Here is an 8,156-nt window from a genome sequence, read left to right as displayed (position 1 = left end):
CCCGTGCAGTTGTTTAAACTGGAAAACACAATATAATATTCACTTTTTAAATCTGAAATATCATTTTGGAGGACTTTGATTATCAAAGTAATTTCATCAATTCTCCATCAACTGCCTGTATATGAATCAAGTTAAACAAACAATCCGTGACTCCATTATTAAAAGAAATACAATAGTATTTGTTAATAAACAAGGTAAAGGAGAAATGTATGTCTCAACACCCCATTTTGTATCATTTTCCAATTTGTTTACAAAATATTTATTTCATGTCTACATATGCCAGGCTCTTCAGAGTCTGGCTTTTATTAAACTTCTGAGTCCTTCTGGCTACTAATCCCCATCATGATTCCCATCTCTGGGTTACTCATTGCTCCTAATGAGCACCCACTTCTTTCTTCTGTCTGGAATGCTCCTCCATTTCTCAACAAATGATAACCTTCCAGTTTTTTATAATCATGCTCAAATACTAACTTTCCCACGATACTTTACTTGGCTATTCCTATCCTTGAATAGGTATTAAGATGAGGAGCTAGTGCTGCTGTAGGGGTAGATTCATGTTTAATACAACATAATTCCTGTCTTGAAGGAGATCAATCACATCAGGTTTCTACCACTAATGTAAAGTTTACAACATATTTTTTTTGTATTCACTTGGATATGTGTGTTTATATATATGTGTCTGTATTTGGGATCTTTTAATTTTAAGGAACAAATGCCATAAAGGCTAAAACACTTTTTCATTCCTTCATGATACCATGATCCATAGTAAGTGTTCTATAAATAAATGGTGAATGAATGAGTGAATTAGTCTTACTTGGTGACCCCTTTCAATTGCAGTGACTCCAGAGAGGAATGAGGAACATAAAACAAGGAAAGTAAATTTTTTTGGTGTAATGAGGATTCTGTGGTTTTGAAAGAGTGATAACTTATCAGCATTTAAATCATGCACAATGTCAATCAGTTTCATGGAGAGACCATGTGGGGTAGATAGATGGGAAAAAGATTCATCAAGCAACTGCTATAGGGCAAGATTAGTGTGCTGATTTCAAGCAAGTTTAACAGATAGATAAAAAGGTACAGCAATGCACTCTATGAGGCACTAGGGTATTGTTCCTGTTGCTAGAAATTGATTGCATCAAACTATATGAAAATCAAAAAGTATCAGTTTAGTTGGGGAAAAATACATACATATTGAAAAATCTAGGCCCTGTCAAGAAATGATTTAGCTAATAAATACATAAATAAATTTATTAAATTGTTGGTATTAGTCTGGATAATGCACTTGCCTCTTATAGGACAGAATGCCATAAACAATGTCATCCATTTATATTAATGTCTATAGAATTCAGTGTGTTCCAGGCATGCAGATAATCAACAATAGGGTTTTCAGTAATCACCAGCAGATTAAAACAAAAATATGGTATAAAAATTAAATTGTTTTTGGGCTTCCCTGGTGGCGCAGTGGTTGAGAATCTGCCTGCTAATGCAGGGGACACGGGTTCGAGCCCTGGTCTGGGAAGATCCCACATGCCACGGAGCAGCTGGGCCCGTGAGCCACAACTACTGAGCCTGCGCGTCTGGAGCCTGTGCCCCGCGACGGGAGGGGCCGCGATAGTGAAAGGCCCGCGCACCGCAATGAAGAGCGGTCCCCGCACCGCGATGAAGAGTGGCCCCCACTTGCCTCAACTAGAGAAAGCCCTCGCATGAACCGAAGACCCAACACAGCCAAAAAAAATAATAAAAATAAAATAAATAAATAAAGTAGCTATAAAAAAAAAAAAAAAGTGCTTTAAAAAAAAAAAATTAAATTGTTTTGCAAAACTTAAATTTAGGTTTATATCATAAGTAAATGTATTTTATTGGTTGTTGGAACCAGGTTTCTCATAGTTGGAGAGAAATTATGAGTTGCTTTCCTAACATTATATAAAGGAGACTGGTGAGACTATTGTCTTTTAAAACTCATCATTATAATGTCATAGATTTAATATTTACATGTTATAATATATGGCAGATATCATTTCTTTTGATATCTAAGCAAGATAAGGATGAAGGGAAACTAGAACAAACTAGGCAGTGCTGCATTTGAGGTGGAGAAATCAGTATGAACTCATATTTAGCTTAATACATATATAGATGGATAACTAGAGAAATAATTTTTGATATGTATGTATACATAGGTTAGTATACAAGCTCTATCCTACATGAAAACCTGGAAACAATGACAACCCAGTAACAATGAGCAAACCCATTGTCCAGATTTTGGTTTTTAAGTATCATCTTCCAATAAGAACAAACAGGACTCCTTGAAGAAATGTACCATACTAAGGCTACAGCAGAAAATATACAAGATGATCCTGGATTATCTTGTAATTACAATAAGCATGGAAGTGTTCAAAAAACAAAAGGATGGAGGAATAATTGTAGCTCCAAATGTCCAAAGCTGGAGTAACTTAAGCAACAAAATATTTAGTAAATAATTTAACATTGGATTATAACCCAAAGTATAAAATAAATATAAATCCATACTGATATAAACAAATGATTAAATTAAAAAATGAGGGAAGAAGAGACAGATCTTCCTTACAAAATTCCAAGTAATATATGTACATATTCTCTCACCCTAGAGAGTGAGCCATACTTCTTGACTCACTTCTATGGAATAGATTATGGAATGGAAAAGTTTTAACTTTACAGTGGAGAAATATTGCAAATACACTTTTACCAGTTGACGAAGGTTATCACTAGTGATGTCAATGGGAATACCATGGAACACCTGGTATGATGTGATACTCTATAGTATTCTTACCAAAAATCCAAAACCTCAATTAGTATGAGAAAAGCATCAGACAAATCCAAACTGGGGTACTTTCTACAAAACTCCTGATTAGTACTCATCCAACTGTCAAGGTCATGAAAAACAAAGATGACAAAACTGTTGCAGAATAGAAGAGACCCAAAGAGATATGACAACTAAATGCAATCAAGTATTCTGAATTGGATTCTGGAACAGAATAAAACACTAATGGAAAAACGGATAAAATCCAAATAAAGTCTGGAGTTTAGTTAACAGTAACATGCTAGTGTCGGTTTCTTAATTTTGGTAAATGTGCCAGAGTAATGTAAGGTAACACTAAAGAAAACTGAAACTCGGTGAGGGGTATAGGGAAACTCTCTGTAGTATCTCTCCAACTATTCTGTAAATCAAATATGTTAAAATGAAAAGTTTATGTTAAAAAATTTATGAGTTGGTTTCCTAACTAACATAAAGGAGACTGGTGAGGCTTCTATCTATTTTCAAAATTATCACTATGATGCTGTGGATTTAACAGTGATGTGTTTAATATGTTGCAAGCATTATTCCTTTCGATATCTAAATTTTCATATCTTCAGCCAATGGCAAGATCTTCCAGTTGGCTGCTGAAAACTCTTGACATGAACTCAGTAATTATAATAGCTTCTTTTCTTTCTGTTACGACACAATGTTCCAAGTGCATTTTGTACAGTTCCTTCCATAGACCTGGAATGAGTCATTTCCCTAGACTTGGAATGTCTTTTAGTAGGGTATAGTATTAGATACCACAGAATATGTACAAGAAGTGTTGATTTTTAATAGGTTGGTCATTATTTCTATGCCTTTAGTGTATAGAACTAGAAAATACATATTTCATTGAAAATATAAAATAAATCATTAATCCATACTGAAACTTCCAATTCAAATTCAAAACTACCAGGTTTTTTACTTACCCTCTTTGATCTTCAACATGTATCACCTTTCTCTGATGCTTTTTCCAACAACACCAGCATAATGATACATTGGCTTTATGCAACAATATATACACAACAGTCTCAGAACAGAAATATCAATACTAGCATCAACAATATGATTAGTGAAAGCAGTGTAAGTTGTTTTTTGCAATTATTTTTGTCTTTAGGAGATATCCTACTACAGAGGATGCCAGAATTATCTGCTTTTAAATAAATTAAGATAATGCAACTCTGAGTACCTATGGAAGGTTTATTGCTTCTTTCTCTTTACCCTGATTTTCTGTCCCTAGAGAAAATACTCGTTCTTTTAGATAAATGCTAGTGTGTACATACTTGTCTCTACCTTCCTTTTTCTCACATAACATATCCTTGAGATCACTCCACAGTGGTATATAGAGGTAATTCTATTTCACTGAATAACCCCAATGTTTAGATATACAATAGCTTGTAAGGTAGTCTCCTCTCAAAGAACATATGGGTTGTTTGGGGTTTTGCTATGATAAATAGTATTGTTATACATAGTTTTGTACATGCAACTTTTATAATTCTGCTAGTGTATATGTGGTATAGAAACCTAAAAGTACAACTTCAAGTAAATTCGACTGTTATTAGCTTTGTTCACACAATCATTTTTCACCTAGACTATTTCTACAGCTTTCAAATTTCTCCTCCTGCCTCCAGCCTCACTGTATAGCATTTACTACAAATTTCAAGATTTTGGATCTGAAATGAAAATCTGATCTTTTTACCCCTTTGCTGATAATGTTTTTTCTTTATGTCTATGAGATTCAGACAAAACTGCTGAATGAAACAGTTCATAACCATCCCTTGCTTTGCTTTCCAAACTTACTTCCAGCACTCCCCCTAATACAACCTTAAGTTCAGTTATACCAAACTTCTAGTAGTTTACAGAAAAGCATATGCCCACTGACATATTGCACATAATGTTTTCTTTTTACCTAATCCATAAAAAACACCCATAAAAATTCAGTTCAAATTCTCTTTGTGAGTTCTTCCTGGGTTCCCTCAAATTCAGAATTAGACTTCCTATTTTGCTCATGTCATACTCTGTGCCTCCCTCTACTGGAATCTTGATCACATTTTTGGCAACTCTTTATTAATAAGAACTGCCTATGATGTGCCAGCACTGTGCTGAAAATTTACATATATTCTACCAGAATAGAAAGTTTAAGTAATGTATCCATGCTAATGTAGCCAAGGCACTAGGGGCCTATAATCTGAACTCACTTATTTTACTCTAAAAGCCTGAGGTCTTTGAAGACCATACTACTTTTCTAAATATTGTGGATTCTTCCAGTTTACTTTTTAATCTTACAGACCCCTCTTTGCACCTTAAACTCATTAACTCAACAGGTTTTAATGAGGACAACATGGTCTCTGAAATCAGACAGACCTGAGTTTTATCCCTAGCTCTTGGTTTTATCAGTTACTAAGAATATAAATTTATGTAAGAATTTTAACCTTTAGATGGGTTTCCTAATCAGTTTAATGATACCTAAATTTTTCTGTAGATCAAATGATATATGTAAGGCCTTAGCAAAATAGTGAGGGTTCACAAATATTAGGAATCTTCCAGTAATAGCCAGAATTTTGTTTTGTTCACCACTATATCTCAAGCACTTAGACATGGTAGGTGCTCAATATATAACTATCTGAGTGTGAATAATCTGATGAAAAGCCTATTTCCCAGCAAACTTGCCCTTTCTCCTAACTTCCTTTTCCCAGTTGAAGATATCACCAACCTGCTGATTACCACAGCTTCTTTTTAGAACACTCAGTTTTCAAACCTGAGGTTACCTTTGATCCTAACTCTTAAACATGTGCCACACCCATGATTCCCCACCAGGTGATGAGTGTGCCCTGTCAGTTTTATCTCAGCAATAACTTTCATATCTCCTTTATCCTGTTTCTTTTCTATGGTTCTACTCCAGATCTTTGTCCCACCTCACCTGATTTTCTGAAAGGCAGTCTATAAACTAGTCTCAGCTCCTGCCTTTCCTGGTCTACATCACCAAACCACCTCACTATCATCAATGTTCCCTTTCTCTGTATATACATAACAGACATCTCCTCACAGAATAAGGTTCAGTATCCCAAGCACTTTATTCAATATGCTCCATTAACGGTCTAACCTAACTTTCTGTTCTTATCATCCTCTATGACCCCAACTTTATACCCCAAAACAGCTCGGCAGCATGTGCTTTATATCATCAGGCCCTTGGACACCATTTTTCTAGTTAGAGAGCTATACCTATCTATCAATATCTATCTATTCTCACAGAAAATTCTCCACAAGGCCTTCCCTGCCACACCATGTGAATGTTTTGCATATGAGGCTGTGGCATGTTCATCTGTGGATTGCTCACAGCATCGGGCCTTTCCCATAGCAGAACTGCCCAAATGCTGGCTGAATTTACTTCATAGGATCAGAGATTTGGGTAACTATAAGAAATTTTAGAAATCTTCTAGTATGATACCTTCTTTTAATATATTAGTAAGTTGAATTTCAGAAAACTGTTAAAATATTTACTTAGAATAACACAAAAGCAATAAAATCAAACATATGTATCTTTGGTTTTCTCAGCTGGTAATAATCCTTCGAATTTTTTGCAGAGATATAGCAGGATCTTACAAATGCTCCAAAGAGAGTCTCAAGTAATTGTTTTCTATATGTAAATTCATACTTGGGATAATAGGAAGTGTATCATGAGTCATATTTATACAATTGTTTGGAGGATCAGAAACTCAAGATTAAAAGTGAAGGTGTTAGCTGTACCATTACTAGCTACATTTTTATTCTTCACTGTTTTGTCTTCAGCGTTGTTGATTATAATTTCTATTATATATGAATGCACAACGTGTGCCACAGCCTCCACTTGCCTTCCTTCCAAGCCAACTCTAAAACTTGTTCCATTTTGGTACATCTTAAAGACAGGCATGACATGAGGATATATCTATAAGTATATCCCTGTAGATATAGATATATAGAGAGATAAATAGAGATATCCTACAGAGAAAGATAATTTAGATACATAAAGTAAAATGGAGGTTTTAATTAACTGGAAAAATACAAATTAAAAAAACAGATTACTATTTTGGGAAAATATAGTCATGTCATCTGTGGTCATATTAGTCAAGGTGTCATTATGGTGGTTAGATGAAAAATAAAATGACCGTACTACATGTAGAAACTTAGATGAACAAGCTAAGAATTGGTTAACCTTGATTAATACTCTATATGAAAGTAATGTCATTCTATTTAAATAAAAAAATAGATTTTGTTAAAAAATAAAACATAAAACTTGTCCTGCACCTATAGTGATGGTGGCATTACATTATTTGAAACCTCAAATCTTTCGATTTTGAGAAGAACGAAAGTTAGTAATTGCCTCTGTGCATTAGGGGGAGCTAGACTAGTTGCCCAACTAGGTGATGAATTTAATGATTTGGTGGGTTTTGAAATTTTAATTTCAGTTAAATTCAACTTGAATTTTATGTGGCTTATTTTATTATCTTCTTATAAGAGAAACAGAATAATATTATTACAGCTTGGTTTTTACATTGACCGAAAAGACAAAAAGGAAAACATTTCAAATCCCACTTGACTTGTAAGACTAAAGCCTTATAAACTGAAATGACAAATGTATGATTTGTGGTATCCAATTACTCACAATTAAGATGTTTTTTGTCATAACAATCTGTTGTGAAATGTAACAGAAAAGTGGATAAATAACAACAACAACAAAAAGATGTGACTTTAAAAGCAAAATTCAGAACTTAGAGAAGCACTCTGAAGAAAAGCACTCTGAAGATTTAACAGATTTAACAGAGGATTAATTGAGGATTATTAAATGTCATCCTCAAACTCCAACTACAGGCAATTGGTGATATCTAATGAAAGGAGACTTGAAGGAGTAAAGGCAGTACATATTTCAAGAAGTCTTTACCAGGTGGGCCACATTGATCAATTCTTTCTCATCTTTTCCCAAATGTTACATCAGATAAACATAGACACTTACTATATTCTTTTGTAAAATGTAATGGAAGACAGTACTTTAGGTGTAGAAGACACTAATATGATATGATATGATATGATATGGTATGATACCAGAAGATTTCTAAAATTTCTTACAGTTAACCTTTAAGGAGAATTCCTCCCTCTAACGATTCGTCAAAAGCTTGGCTTTAGCTGATGTGACCCAGCCTTCCAGGCTCTAAAATAATATGATTCAACCAATGGCACCCAAAGAACTGTAAAGATTTAAAACACTTTTTCTCTCACAGTTTAATGGAATTAGGGGATTAGATATACTATCTAGGTCAGGAGACTTCAAACCATAAAGAGGAAATCAGAAACCTTTCATTCACTG

This window comes from Balaenoptera musculus, chromosome 8 (genome assembly GCF_009873245.2).
Source record: "Balaenoptera musculus isolate JJ_BM4_2016_0621 chromosome 8, mBalMus1.pri.v3, whole genome shotgun sequence".
Classification (NCBI taxonomy): Eukaryota; Metazoa; Chordata; class Mammalia; order Artiodactyla; family Balaenopteridae; genus Balaenoptera; species Balaenoptera musculus.
The sequence above is the reverse complement of the archived record's forward strand: the minus strand, read 5'-3'. Positions refer to the sequence as shown.